Genomic DNA, 16,743 nt, shown 5'->3' on the forward strand with positions numbered 1-16,743 from the left:
CATATTGAGAATCCCTGATTCTTATTTCATACATATTTATTATTTTTCAGATATAGAACGTGAGATACCTTGTTGAGTGTGCTGGAGACTCCCTCAAAAGTGAAGATCTATTACTTTTGGGACTTAGCGTATGTGTGTGTGTTTACTTTTGGGGCTTAGCATGTGTGTGTAACTGTGTATGTGTGTTTTTTTTATGGTTGTATTAAAATTGGTATTGTCCCTTTTAGAGATTGATTTTAGAGGTCGATTCGTAGAATTAAAATTGATATTTTGTCTTTTAGTTTGTTTTTTTGAGTTGTATATATATTGTCCCTTCTACTTTCTATTATCTACACTTTCTTTTCTCAACGTTTTGAGTGCGATGAGATTTAAATTTTGTTTTGCTTATTCTTTTGTTTAAAGTTTTTAGTTAAATTATCTTTTATATATATTTACTGTATATTTTTGTTTTTAGATGTCATAATATCTTACCACTTTTGATTTATGGCCTAAACTTAAATTTTATATAATAGAGTGTTACACAACGCAGATCCAGAATGCCGCACAACAACCACAAATCCAGAACGCCAGCGCGGGGACATACTGAGGAGTGAGGATTCGGAAAGGCACAACGCTAGGGCGTGTAATGGATTCAGAACGGCATGGCGTCGTCAGAACCGGAATGGCGCGGTGATGATTTGTTGATTTGTTCTGATTAGAGCAGCAAATATGGTATGCCTAGCGCGTTGCTTTTCTCTCTCCTTAGGAAATCGTGTCTGCACTCTGCAGGTTGCTACGGAATGTGGTGTGGTAATTATGATCAAGGGAGATGCTACTATGCTGAAAGAAAGATTCTTCAGCAGGTGTTGCTCTTGTTTGTCTTAATGTGGTGGGAACACGTATCCCGTTGAAACATTTACTGCTTCTGCATGTGTTGCAGTTGAAGGCAGTAGAAGGTCCTACAATTCAGTAGGGGTGCAAAAATCGAGGTATCTAATCAAACATATTAGAAATAACAGTAAGCTAATTAATTGTAGATTAAATATAATGTAATGTAATTGGTTTTTGGTTTTTAACGCTCGGGTCTCAGTTTGGTTAAAAAATTTGAATGGGCTTGGAAAAATATTATACCCAAAAAAAAAAAGAGGACCCAACCCGTCACTTCACCCACACCCTCCGTCAGTGATTTGGCCTATGCAATATAATATAAATTTTTAAAATACATAAACAATTTAGTTTAATTACATATATTGTTATAACATATATCAAATAAATCTCAAATGATTAATCTAATGTATGAAAATTCCAATTGATATAATATGATTACAAAAATTATTTATAATTTTATTCTCCCCCTTAATATATTATAAGATATTAAATAATTATTTTAATATTATTGTTTATAGATGTCCACAAATACTAAATTGCATTTTTCTTAATCATGTATAATATTGGAAACGACTTTGTCGATGATTCATTATTTTAAAACTCATTCGACTATTTGAATTTCAGGATACTGTTTATATCTAACATTTTTTTAACCCTTCTTAATTAAAACACACAATCAACTAACTAACTGTAAGATTACTTTATCTTTTGTTAAAAATAAAGTTAAAATGCAAAAAACAACCCCTTGCACCGATTAAGACATTTTAAAACATAAAAAATATGACATACAGAAATCAGACTATTTCTAACACTGGACTCAAATATAAAAGTTAATTAGGCATGCATTACGTTTAACCATATGCCCAATCCTTTTTTTTTTTCCTTCACACCATTGGATCTTTTTCCTCCAGACCAACACATCTACATGTTCAATATCCAAGGCTCATCTAGGTAATTATTTAACGGCCCGCCCATTTAATAAAAAAAATTAATTACCCCAATTATATTATTGTTAATTATATTCATTATCATCAATAAATCTTCCGCTAAGCACGGATAACTGTCACAGACCCTGTCAACGGCAGGGCCCACCGTGACTTTTCTTAAGATCACCATCCACTATATTGAGAACGACATTACTTTTCTCTGTACACGCGTTCTAACTATGGCCAAGACACGTAACATCCGCGGGTGCTGAAGGATCTTTGGTTCAGCACAGTAGAATTTTCCTTATGATCAAACATAAAAGATAAGGGATAGTATTTTTTGTTTTTGGACGTGAAGATAAGTGATAGTTTTTTTTTTCTTTTATTTTTTGGGTGTCATGGTGATAGGGTTGCTTAAGTTGGATAATGGATATATGGGCTACCTTTTTATTTTGGCCTTACAATTTTTTTCCTTTTTATTATGATATATATTGTTTTTTAGTATTTATTTAATGTAATTTTTTTATTATTATCATAGGTATATACTTCTATTTAAAATATTAAATAAATAAATAATAATATAGATAATTTAAATATTAATATAAATAAATTATAATACATATATACCTCTATTAAATATATATTAAATTTTAAAACATAGAATACACTCATTCTATTGAATTTTTTTTATTATTTGACTTTTGAATTTATAGTTAGATGAGATTATAACATTTTTGTTGATGTAATAATTTTAATTTTAATGATATTTTAAAATTTATATTAGACTATAATTATGTTTTAGTGTGTTTATTTATATTTTAATTATTATTTATTATAAAACGGTTATTTCGGTTGAACTACGGTTAAATCGGTTGAACAAGTAAACCAGTGAATCAGTAGTTAGAGCGGTTCGATGACCAGTTCAGTTTTCAGAACCTTGCAAATGATATGATAATCTAGCTGTCGGTGATCACTCGAGATTTCAGCCACCTAACATGTATGGGATCCATTGTATCGTCTTACCTTCTAATATCATTTCTTTTGTCGAAATGTCACTCGAATCAACCAGTTGTACCCATTTCCAAACTCATTGCATTTGCCATGATACTTTACGTGATCTCACTCTACACTTTATACTCAATCCCATGATAAATACTATAGTTCTTCACACAAAGAACCACCTCTTCCTTATTTTGAAATTGATGGCAAACTCATTCAGTGTAGGAGTCCGAAACGATTCAGGTTGTCCAATCCTGTAGACCAAATTTAAAAATCGCTACTCAGCCATGGCATCAAGTAGGGGTGAGCACGGGTCGGTTTGGTTCGCGTTTATGGTAAAATTAGAATCGAACCGATCAAAATATAATTGATTCGGTTTGGTTCCGATTTGTGTTTTTTTGTACATGTATCCGAACCAAACCAAACCGATTAAGAACGGATTGGTTCGGTTCGGGTAATTGGGTACCCGATGATTTTGAAATTCATAAAAAAAACCAAATTTTTATCTTAAAAATTCAACAAGTACAATAAACATGTAACATCAATAGAAATAATCCAAACATGTTAAACACCAAATACATTAAAAACTAAACTCATTAAAATCCAAACATATTAATAGTGAATAATCTTTGTCTAATGGAAAATTCATATATATATATATTCTTTTTTTTATTTAATTAGTATATGATCGGGTTCGCGGGTTGGTTCGGGTTCCGCACCCCCAGAACCGATACCCGAATCAATCACTAACAAAGACCATCGGTTTGAACCCGATTACCCGTTGGTTCCAGAACCAATTTAATTGGTTCGGTTTGAGTTTGGACAGATAATCGGGTACCCGCTACCCGTGCTCACCCCTAGCATCAAGATTGAGGATTGACAAATGAGGAGGAAATTCCTGTGTGGTTGAATCCTCAGACGGACGGCTGGTGGATCGAACTGGAATAGCCCTTATGTCCTTGTCACTATTAGTAAGAGACTCGACATCGTCATCGTCCTTGCCAAGAGCTTCTTCTCTTGGATCTGCCTTGCTAGCATCTATTGGGTCCCGAGCAACCCGAACAGGTGATGATATTACAAGAGCAAGCTTACCAAATGTACGATTATCTCCATGTCCCACGCATGTTCCACTTCACGATTTAACTTTACGGCGAAAGTAAGAGATGTTGCTAAATCTGCAGCAGCTAAACCGACGGGAGTAGAGCTAGATGCTCTGATAGTTCTCACAGAATGAGGATTTGGAGCCGATCCTCTAGAACTTCCAACCACATCTTCAAGTTTTATATACAACTCTGTAGTACGGATCTCCAGAAAGCTTATACAACAATGAAATATTACTTGCAAGTCATTGTCGTTCTGTAATTCAAACAAATCAAACTTTACAAATCCTTGACCAACTGCAACTGGAATCCTATATAACAACTGATCTACTCTCTTTTTTCCAACTGACCCAATTTTTTGCAGAATATTATTTTGTAAGAATAAATGACCATTTGTACACATGACAGATGAAAACGCTGACATTTGTACCCATGATAGCCTGAAACTAAAGTTATACCCATAATAGATGCCTTCCGTGTGACAAAAGTGCCCTGACTTGGATCTAAGCTTGGTTCGTGGGAATCCGATCCTACGTGGCACTCCCTACCTTATCTTCAACCCCTCTCTCTCTTACTCACTCTCTCTCTCTCTCTCTCTTCAACCCCCACTCTGGCCCCTTCTTCCTCAACACTCGCTCCCTTACCTTCCTCGTCGTCATCAATGCGCAAAATGGTAACATCAATACACTAGTAACCAACAACACCAATACATAAAGTGGCACCACTCTTCCCACTACTAAGTACTAACCTTCTGAAACTTCAACCCTCTCGCATTGTTTTTTCAAACATCCACATGGGTTGCTGCAGCAAATTCCAGACCCAAAACCAAAATCCATATCGCCAAAATAATCAAACTTCCAAACAATACCTTACACCCTCTCTCCCCAACTCAAACCTTAACTAACAAATATCACAGCGGCAACCACCACCAGTGTTAGAGGAAGAGTCTGTGAAAGAGGTCCTATCAGAAACACCCATTGCCAAACGAAATCAAGTTCCAATTTTGAAGCCAGAATCGGACACCCTTCTGCCTCCTCTTCAAAACCCTGATGACAAAATCGAATCAAAGAACCCACATCCCATTCCCAACCCCATTATCATCAACAAAAAAGAAGGTGAAGTCTCAGAGGTAGTGTCTCAGCTCTCAGAAGAACCATGCAGCATCAGCGGAAGCTTCTCCACCACTACCACAGTTACGGAGAAGAGAGAAGAAGAAGTAACCAGCAAAAGAAGCATCAGGGAGGGAACAACAATAATGATGAAGAATCATAAGTGGAACAGCAACAGATCCCTGTCGAGGAAGCGCCCTCACGGCGAAGTTCTGGAATTGGTTCGACTCGGAGAGCTGGTACCCACTTGGACGCATCATCGGCGGAACCCTCTACCCCGGTCTCATGCTCACTGCCGCCGCGCTCTACTGGGTCCTCCGCTTCTTCCGTTTTGCAGTCCACATCCGCGAGGTTTGCGTCCTAACGGCGCCCTTTTTCGCCTCCAACACCACGCTCGTTGCTTACTTCTTCAGCAAGGAGATTTGGAATTCTGGCTTGGGGTGGTTATGTGTTTATCATCAATTTGGTGCCACTTTATGTATTGGTGTTGTTGGTTACTGGTGTATTTGAAGGCTAGGATGTAGATGAGTGTGAGGACAGTGACGCGGATCAGAAGCTCTTGCTGCTTGGTCTTGAGCTTCAGGGTTTTGGAGAACGAGAAATTGTTGAAGAGATCTTGCGCCATTGATGGCGACGAGGAAGGTGAGGTGTAAGACCCAGAACTTTTGAAAAGTCTTATTATGATCAAGTCTCAAATCATATTGTTATTTATAGCCTTAATTTCAGAAATTATTTTATTAAAGATAATTAAGGCAAATTTGGATTTATTGAATTTGAGATAAGTTATGGTTATTATCCAATTTTACAATTATTGGATTATTTTCTATATTTGAATCATATAGTTGGTATTTATGAAATAAAAAGGATTTTTTATATGATTTTGAACTAAGTAATTAATATTTTAGAATATTGATATTACTATTTTGGAAAATGGAGAAAATAAGTATATTATTTCTAATTATTTGGTGGGGACATTTTATTGAAAATAATTTATGAAATTGATGAGCAAATAGTATTTTTATACATTATTATTAATGGATTAGAATTTATTTCTAATTACTATAATATCCCTACTTTTATTTGAAATTACAAAAGTACCCCTAACCCTAATTTTCAAAAAATGAAACCCTAGCCACCCCCCTAAACACACATAGCCGCATCTGCCATCAGAAAGAAAGAAAGGAAGAAAGGAAGTGAACGGGGAAAAATGGAATCAGGGAAAGGGGGAAGGTCCAAGAGAGCAGTGAGGTAGAGAGGGAGAAGGGCTTGGCGCCGCCGTGCATCTTGCCGCGCCTCCTGCCACTGCCGCCCCACTGATTCGCCGAACCCGACACGCCCTGCCGCCACAGCCGGTTACGTCTGCTGCCTCACCGCCGCCGTTTTCGCATGCATCACCGCCCCGTAAAGCCGCGCCTTGCTGCTGATCTGTCACCGTGTTGCAGCGCCGCCATGGGTGAAGCTTCTGCCACTGCCATGAACTGCAAACAGAGGAGAGAGAGATGTTGAAACAGAGAGCTACGCGAGGAAGAGGGTGGCCGTGGGTCACCGACGTCGGGGCTTCCGTCATGCCCTGCCGCTCGCCGACGCCGATCGATGGAGGAAGAAGACGTGCAAGTCAGGGGCGCACCAGGTAGAGGTCGCTACGGTCGCTGACAACGCGAGGAAGAAAAGCGTCGTCGTGCTCTGCCGCTACCAGCACCGCGCCTCTCTGTCTCGTCGCCGCCGTCCTCCTCATCGCCGACCAGCCCGTCTCGTCGCCGTCGTCGAACCCGTCCCTTGCCGCCGCCGTTGAAGCTGCGAACAGAGAAGAGGGAAAGGGATGAGTCGCGAGGAAGCAACGCTGCCCTTCCATCGCCGCTGCTGCCACGGTTGTGGTTGAGGGTATCCCCGTCGCCGTGGGTGGCTCCACCACCCTTGCTGCCGTGCCGTCAGAGTCTGCCGCCATGGCCGCCGGTCTCCTAGTCGCTGCTGTGGTTGGGGGTCTGCTGTGTATGGTCACCGGAAAACCTTCCTGCCACCGGAGCTGTCCTGAAACACCATCGGAGTCTGACAGCGCTGCTGCCGGAGTTCTGAGGCCACCGGAACCACCGCCAGAGATTCTGGCTACTTTTGCCGTTGTCGGTAAGGGTTTTAATTTGCAGTTTTGGTCATTTTGGAACTTGAGAAGGTTTTAATGTTGCGCGGTTTTTATAGTTAATCCACCGGAGCTTCTGGCTGCCGCCGGAGCTGTTGTCGAGGCCGGTTCGAAATCGCAACTGCTTCGTGTTGTTATTCCGGTAAGAAATTATGTTTCGAAAAGCATCGCGTTAGTATTCGGTTGTGTTTGATTAATGAATATGAGTCTTGGTAATGTGGGATCGAGTCCTGATTATTATATGTTGCGATTAGTGTTGCTATGATTATTGCGAAAGTGGCTGGGAGCTGAGGTTTTGGTTGCCGTCAGTTCGGGTTGAGGTGGAAAGGACTCTGTGAGGCGTTTGGGTTGTGGAATTGCGTTTTGAGGTAGGGGCGCTTTCTAAAAACTATGTTTTATGTATTAGAATTATTACATATGGATACTGATGTGAGATATTGTGTATTTGGTGATTGTATCTGTCTCATGTATTATTTGACTGACTCGAATGATTATGGATGTTGGTTTGGCTGAATTGTTGTGCGGCTTTGTGAAATGTAATGTTTTGAAGTTGATTCTTTAAAGATTTGAAATCTGAGTTTAATCCGCTGAGGATTGATTTGATTTGAGTTAATTGTTTTGATGAATTGCGAAGTCGAATGCACTTTTGAATTCAGCCTGGTTTACTTTAATTGATTTGGTTTTGGACAAATGATTTGTTATTGAGCCATTTCTTTAAAGCTTTAGAAGTGAGTTAAATCGGTTGATATTGAGTTGATTTTTGAAATGGTTTCCTTGAGGTATGCCACTGAGGCGACTGTTGAATTTAGCTTGCTTTTGAATTGATTTCTGGTTTTGAGCTGTTGAAAAGGAATGAGAAACGGTTTAGTTGGGACCCGAACCGGGTGGCAAAAGTCCAAGTTTTAGGGGAGGTGCTGCCGAAATTTCTACAAAATCCTACACTTGTTTGTAAAGTTATTTAAAAAGGGTTGGATTTGAGAAATTGTATTATTTGATTTATTAAGAGAATATTTATGTTTTCAAGCTTAATTTATTTAATGAACTTTATGCGTTGAGTTCGGCTTATTTAGAAATGAACTATTTGTACAGTTTGAATCACTGAAGGAAAGAATGATGCTCTAATATTGATTTCAATATAAAAAGGAGCTTTTAGTGATTTTAAAGGAATTTAGACTTTTGATTGAGTAATCAAGTTTGAGGCATTTTGGAAGAGCTAGAAAAATGGGTTCCAAAAAGAAACCTGAAAGTGGTTTGATTCAAATGAACCGGTTTCGTTTCAAATGAGTTGATTTTTGGACCGGGTTGGAACTTGTGATTTTGTATGATCGGTTTCATAATAAATTCAGTTTTATTTACTTGAACCGGGAATCTATGATTTTAAAAGCTTCAATGAATTTTAAGGAATTTATATAAGTTGACCTTCCCTAAAGACTTGGGACTCTGGCAAGAAACTTTTGTTATAAAATCCCATTATTGGATGGGTGATTTTGAATGTTCCCAAAAAGAATCTTTAACTTTCCATGGTTTTGGAAGTTTTGGAAAGAGAATGCCGAGAGTGGCTTTGTTTTAAAAAGGGAACTCACTTTGAGTAGATTTGGCTTATGAGCCTGAGATGATTTGAGAAATGAGATCTTTAAAGCCAAGGCTAAAAAGAGTTGAAATTTGATTTCAAAGTGAAATGGCTTGAGAAAAGTGATTTATGGCTTAAATGCCGGTTTTATGAATTTGATGATGTTGAATGGTGGAAGTGTTGTTTTGTTGTGAGCCGGAATGGCCGTGTATGCTATTGAACTATGGCTGATTGCCGAATGAGTTGTGAGCCGTATGACTGATTATGAATTATGAACTTAAGCCGAAGGGCTGTATTTATTGATAAATTGGCTGGTTCTGGATTGAACCGTGAGCCGGATGGCTGAGATGGATGGTGATCCATGGTTGAGTATAAATGCATGTATGCAATTGAATGAATTGTGAATTTAAGCCGGATGGCTGAGATGAATGTTGTATGCGAGTATGCTTGTGTTTTCTCTCTGGTTGTAAGGGTGACAGGGCACCGATACCCTCTAATGGCGACAGGGCGCAGATACCCTCTAATGGCGACAGGGCGCAGATACCCTCTAATGATAATAAAGCGCAACAGAGAGACTGTGTCCGGGTTAGCTACCGGACACGTCGGGTTGGCTTGGTAACCGACAGATGATATCATCAGCCACTAAGGACAGGCATGCATCATATGCATTTGTGTGACATTGGTTGGGTGTGCATATTATACTTGGTTTGCCTATGTGATTAATTGCTAACTGTTCTACTTGTAATAACTGTTTATTTGTGCTTGAACTTCCTAATTGTGTTTGCTACTGGGACTCTGTTGGACTGTGGTGATTGGTTGATTGTTGGATTGTTTGGGCCTAGGGCCGTGGTTGGAATGAGATGAACCGATGGTTGATTTCGGTTTTATGTTTCTGATTTGGAATAAAATATGAAAGCCTATTTTGTTTCAGTATAGATAAACCGTTTTGAAAGACTTTTGAGTTTTTGAGAATTTAATGGTTCCTCTTTCAGAAAAGATTTCCGACTTTACTTCTATTGTAAACCGTTGTTTTTGAAAAGAGGCATAAGACGGTTATGAATCACTGGTGCGGTTATCTTCACGTATCCTATTACAGTAATTCCCAAAAACCCTCTACCGAGAACCCTTTCGAGGATGATGTTCTCACCCCCCTACATTTTTCCCCTTTCAGGATATGGGCGTAGAAGTTACGAAGAGTTCATTTAGTTGTTGTTGAGATGCTTTGTATTGTGTTGATTATGGTTTATTGTACCCTCGCCTTTATCTTGATATAATCTGTAAGAGGGATAGGAATTGTATTGGATTATGGTTGTAATATTACTTATATATATGTATGTATATATATGGATGTACTCTTTATGAGTTTTGTAAGTTGTATGGTATTTATGGATGTATGATATCGGATGAAAGTATTTTTGGATCGGTATTGCGATTTAAAGTTTTAAACAGGCTCATATTTTAGTATTAAATAATATAAAGTCGTCGTAATGTCTGAACTATCAGAGTCGCGCAGCCGGAAGTGTGAGCTTTGGTAGTTAGGATGTTACATTATGGTATCAGAGCAGTTCTTCCTGTAGAGCCTGAGGAATGGACTGACTATGCTTCAGTTGCATACTCTGAGTGTTTGTCATGTATTAGGCCTTGTCGAATGACAAGAATTAGAGCTTTATGCACATGACGGTCTATTGATTAACGCTGTTAGTCTTGCATTGCATAATTCTTGGTATTAAGTTTGGCCGGCTTAATACTAGTGAATTATGTATATGAAAGCACTGATGGCTTATCATAGATGAAATCCGAGTTTTGAGTAAAGCGAATCGCGGGTTTTGGAAAAGTTGGAAACTATTTCTCGAGGCTATTCAATTGTGTGTCTTGAATTTTGTTCGAGTCGACCTGTTCTTTTATATCCTAACTTGAAGTTCTTGTTTGCTAGTCCTTTTTGAAAAGTAGTTTGATTTTTCAACTCTATTCCTCTATCCATATGCATTCTTGTTTGATCTTAATTGCATATGCTTATTTGCGGTCCTTGTCACATCTATCTCCCTCTGTTTGAGTTCTTTTTGATTCCTGTATTCATTGAAATAGCTTTGAACTTGTCTTAATGTGCTGTGACTTTTAACTCTGGGTTCTGATTCCATTCTTTGAGAAATTGTTGATTCAATTTTTCTCTTACTGGACAGTGATCACAACCAATTTTGAGATTTTATACATTGCTGTTGATTAGATATATACTTTTCTATATATGAGACTGTGAAATTATTTATGCAGTTTAACAACTATTTCTTTCTAATACCTTGCCTGTACTTTTACTGGTTTATAGAACTGCACCTACTTAAAATACAATTTGACTTTCTGGTAACTTTACTATAGTTCCAATGGATATCTTCATTTGATTATGTATTTGGTTATTCTTCAAGATTCTGGAAAGAAAGAATTTTTCGCTTTTACTTAGGTTGAGTTTCGTTTGGTAAACTTCACTTAATTCATTTTGATTGGAGTTTGATTAAACATACTACATGGTTTATGCCATTGTTGTTCTTTTGAAAATGTTGGACTCATAGCTTTCTTTCTATGGACAGACTAAATTCTCTATTAAATCTTCCATCTCCATGAATGTCATGTTTGACCTTGTTTTTAACTGATCTTTTACATCTTGTGAATATTGCCATTGATCTTGGTTTTTCCTTTTTATGAATCTCATTCGTATATGAGTTAGTTTGATTCGTTCAAGTTAGTGCATTGTTTATTCTCCCGTTATCTCTATAAGAGTTTTTAGTCAGAGATTTATCATTTAGAAATCACAAATGATTGAGTTGTCTTTTCCTATGACTTTTTCTTTTGGATCAATTGAAAGCTTGTTTGATGTCGCATGCCTAGTGGATCTTGTTTAAACTACTTTGATTTAAGATCTTTTCTAGTATGGCTTGACTCCTTTTTAGTACATCTTAAACTTCTTGAATGTTCTTCTGAGATGGTGATTTCAAGAACACTTTTGGAGTCTTGTTTTGAATCTTTTTAAAGAAGTTTTGAATTCTCTTTGAAGAAATATTAAACGGAATTTATTTTCTGTTGCTTGATTGAGATTGAAACCATTGCCCAATTTTGACGAAATTAATTTAAAGTTGGCATGCGCTATTTTAAATGAAGTTTTGAAAAGCTTCCTTGTTTAGTGGAAACCGGTTTGTTTGTAACGCACCACTTATTTCCTTACCAGATTGTAAGTAAAATTTTACCTCGAAATTTCTTTTCTAAAGAGAGTTTAACTTCCTCTTTTGTCCCCGCAATAAATGTTATACACGCTTGTTTGAATATGGGCTTGGGAATTTTTGAACAAGCATTTGATTTCTCTTCTGAGTTTTATGAATTACTTTTGGTTAAGTTGTGCACCTAATTATCTTTCTAAAATATTTGAGAAAATATTTTAGCTCTTAGCAAAACTTGTGTGCATTTTGTTTTTTTTTTAAAACTCTACATGATTTACTTCAACATGAAGTTGTATTGAAGTAAAGCCACGATTATGCTTTTGTTACTCTCTTGAAGGATGTTGTTACTTAACCTTTCTTTTAGACTGCGAAGTGGTTTTTCCGCAAGTTTTGGTTCCTTTATGAACAATGTATTCGGAAGTACTTTTAATCATGCTCTTGAGTTCTGTAAGCTTTGTCTTGGGTTTGAAATATTCTCTTCTGTAAACCTCATGCTTCCTCGACTCAGCTTGAGTTTGTTTCAGACTGATGTGCTGGTTTTCCTCCTATTGATCTTGTTGAACTTCTTTGATCCAAGGGTTATCTTTGAAGTTGTCAATTGATTCATTTCTCGCAAACTTCACTGCTTGAGCATCCTTGTTTATCTGGAATTGGATACACTCTCTCAAATCTTTGAGTATTATCCTTGACATTTGACTCTCCTTTCTAAAGTCTTGTATCCTTCTGAGTAGACTCGAGAATTATTTTGATATCACGTGCGACTTGTAGACGTAGTAACGCGATGCGTTAGTTCTTTAAGGCGTGATATGTGTATACAGAAGTTGAAGCGGTAGGTGTGCAACGTTATGAGTTGTGGGTGTTTTGTTCCTTGCGAACGGGTTTGCGGTTGTCAGGCTTGTGATCGAGTATGGGGATTGTAAAGTGGTTGATGGAGTTGGAAAGTTGAAACCTTGAGGTTGATATAAGATTAGTGTGCGGATATTGAGCACATCGTTTTAACCCCATCATGTTTTATAACCTTCAATGCCTTGCCTTACTATCACATGTTTGAACCATGTCATCATTACTTTGTGAACGCCCATCTTGATTTGCATCCTATTTGGTACCTCAAGTTTTTGTAAAGCTTTGAGATCATATGGCCTTGTGCATTGAGCCTATCTTGTAACGTTTGCTTTGCAATCACATTCCTACCTTTGTATCATTATGCATACGACCACCCAAGTATTTGAAAACCGTATATATGTTTATGTTTTAGGGATATTTTTGCTTCTTCTTTAAATGTGTTCAAGGGTGAACTGTTATGAAATTCCTTTCATTTTGTATCAATTTTCGAGGGCGAAAATTTTTATAAGGTGGGTATGATGTAAGACCCAGAACTTTTGAAAAGTCTTATTATGATCAAGTCTCAAATCATATTGTTATTTATAGCCTTAATTTCAGAAATTATTTTATTAAAGATAATTAAGGCAAATTTTGATTTATTGAATTTGAGATAAGTTATGGTTATTATCCAATTTTACAATTATTGGATTATTTTCTATATTTGAATCATATAGTTGGTAGTTATGAAATAAAAAGGATTTTTATATGATTTTGGACTAAGTAATTAATATTTTAGAATATTGATATTACTATTTTGGAAAATGGAGAAAATAAGTATATTATTTCTAATTATTTGGTGGGGACAATTTATTGAAAATAATTTATGAAATTGATGAGCAAATAGTATTTTTATACATTATTATTAATGGATTAGAATTTATTTCTAATTACTATAATATCCCTACTTTTATTTGAAATTACAAAAGTACCCCTAACCCTAATTTTCAAAAAATGAAACCCTAGCCACCCCCCTAAACACACATAGCCGCAGCTGCCATCAGAAAGAAAGAAAGGAAGAAAGGAAGTGAACGGGGAAAAACGGAATCAGGGAAAGGGGGAAGGTCCAAGAGAGCAGCGAGGTAGAGAGGGAGAAGGGCTTGGCGCCGCCGTGCATCTTGCCGCGCCTCCTGCCACTGCCGCCCACTGATTCGCCGAACCCGACACGCCCTGCCGCCACAGCCGGTTGCGTCTGCTGCCTCACCGCCGCCGTTTTCGCATGCATCACCGCCCCGTAAAGCCGCGCCTTGCTGCTGATCTGTCACCGTGTTGCAGCGCCGCCATGGGTGAAGCTTCTGCCACCGCCATGAACTGCAAACAGAGGAGAGAGAGATGTTGAAACAGAGAGCTACGCGAGGAAGAGGGTGGCCCTGGGTCACCGACGTCGGGGCTTCCGTCATGCCCTGCCGCTCGCCGACGCCGATCGATGGAGGAAGAAGACGTGCAAGTCAGGGGCGCACCAGGTAGAGGTCGCTACGGTCGCTGACAACGCGAGGAAGAAAAGCGTCGTCGTGCTCTGCCGCTACCAGCGCCGCGCCTCTCTGTCTCGTCGCCGCCGTCCTCCTCATCGCCGACCAGCCCGTCTCATCGCCGTCGTCGAACCCGTCCCTTGCCGCCGCCGTTGAAGCTGCGAACAGAGAAGAGGGAAAGGGATGAGTCACGAGGAAGCAACGCTGCCCTTCCATCGCCGCTGCTGCCACGGTTGTGGTTGAGGGTATCCCCGTCGCCGTGGGTGGCTCCACCACCTTTGCTGCCGTGCCGTCAGAGTCTGCCGCCATGGCCGCCGGTCTCCTAGTCGCTGCTGTGGTTGGGGGTCTGCTGTGTATGGTCGCCAGAAAACCTTCCTGCCATCGGAGCTGTCCTGAAACACCATCGGAGTCTGACAGCGCTGCTGCCGGAGTTCTGAGGCCACCGGAACCACCGCCAGAGATTCTGGCTACTTTTGCCGTTGTCGGTAAGGGTTTTAATTTGCAGTTTTGGTCATTTTGGAACTTGAGAAGGTTTTAATGTTGCGCGGTTTTTATAGTTGATCCACCGGAGCTTCTGGCTGCCGCCGGAGCTGTTGTCGAGGCCGGTTCGAAATCGCAACTGCTTCGTGTTGTTATTCCGGTAAGAAATTATGTTTCGAAAAGCATCGCGTTAGTATTCGGTTGTGTTTGATTAATGAATATGAGTCTTGGTAATGTGGGATCGAGTCCTGATTATTATATGTTGCGATTAGTGTTGCTATGATTATTGCGAAAGTGGCTGGGAGCTGAGGTTTTGGTTGCCGTCAGTTCGGGTTGAGGTGGAAAGGACTCTGTGAGGCATTTGGGTTGTGGAATTGCGTTTTGAGGTAGGGGCGCTTTCTAAAAACTATGTTTTATGTATTGGAATTATTACATATGGATACTGATGTGAGATATTGTGTATTTGGTGATTGTATCTGTCTCATGTATTATTTGACTGACTCGAATGATTATGGATGTTGGTTTGGCTGAATTGTTGTGCGGCTTTGTGAAATGTAATGTTTTGAAGTTGATTCTTTAAAGATTTGAAATCTGAGTTTAATCCGCTGAGGATTGATTTGATTTGAGTTAATTGTTTTGATGAATTGCGAAGTCGAATGCACTTTTGAATTCAGCCTGGTTTACTTTAATTGATTTGGTTTTGGACAAATGATTTGTTATTAAGCCATTTCTTTAAAGCTTTAGAAATGAGTTAAATCGGTTGATATTGAGTTGATTTTTGAAATGGTTTCCTTGAGGTATGCCACTGAGGCGACTGTTGAATTTAGCTTGCTTTTGAATTGATTTCTGGTTTTGAGCTGTTGAAAAGGAATGAGAAACGGTTTAGTTGGGACCCGAACCGGGTGGCAAAAGTCCAAGTTTTAGGGGAGGTGCTGCCGAAATTTCTACAAAATCCTACACTTGTTTGTAAAGTTATTTAAAAAGGGTTGGATTTGAGAAATTGTATTATTTGATTTATTAAGAGAATATTTATGTTTTCAAGCTTAATTTATTTAATGAACTTTATGCGTTGAGTTCGGCTTATTTAGAAATGAACTATTTGTACAGTTTGAATCACTGAAGGAAAGAATGATGCTCTAATATTGATTTCAATATAAAAAGGAGCTTTTAGTGATTTTAAAGGAATTTAGACTTTTGATTGAGTAATCAAGTTTGAGGCATTTTGGAAGAGCTAGAAAAATGGGTTCCAAAAAGAAACCTGAAAGTGGTTTGATTCAAATGAACCGGTTCCGTTTCAAATGAGTTGATTTTTGGACCGGGTTGGAACTTGTGATTTTGTATGATCGGTTTCATAATAAATTCAGTTTTATTTACTTGAATCGGGAATTTATGATTTTAAAAGTTTCAATGAATTTTAAGGAATTTATATAAGTTGACCTTCCCTAAAGACTTGGGACTCTGGCAAGAAACTTTTGTTATAAAATCCCATTGTTGGATGGGTGATTTTGAATGTTCCCAAAAAGAATCTTTAACTTTCCATGGTTTTGGAAGTTTTGGAAAGAGAATGCCGAGAGCGGCTTTGTTTTAAAAAGGGAACTCACTTTGAGTAGATTTGGCTTATGAGCCTGAGATGATTTGAGAAATGAGATCTTTAAAGCCAAGGCTAAAAAGAGTTGAAATTTGATTTCAAAGTGAAATGGCTTGAGAAAAGTGATTTATGGCTTAAATGCCGGTTTTATGAATTTGATGATGTTGAATGGTGGAAGTGTTGTTTTGTTGTGAGCCGGAATGGCCGTGTATGCTATTGAACTATGGCTGATTGCCGAATGAGTTGTGAGCCGTATGACTGATTATGAATTATGAACTTAAGCCGAAGGGCTGTATTTATTGATAAATTGGCTGGTTCTGGATTGAACCGTGAGCCGGATGGCTGAGATGGATGGTGATCCATGGTTGAGTATAAATGCATGTATGCAATTGAATGAATTGTGAATTTAAGCCGGATGG

This window comes from Arachis hypogaea, chromosome 13 (assembly GCF_003086295.3).
Source record: "Arachis hypogaea cultivar Tifrunner chromosome 13, arahy.Tifrunner.gnm2.J5K5, whole genome shotgun sequence".
NCBI lineage: Eukaryota > Viridiplantae > Streptophyta > Magnoliopsida > Fabales > Fabaceae > Arachis > Arachis hypogaea.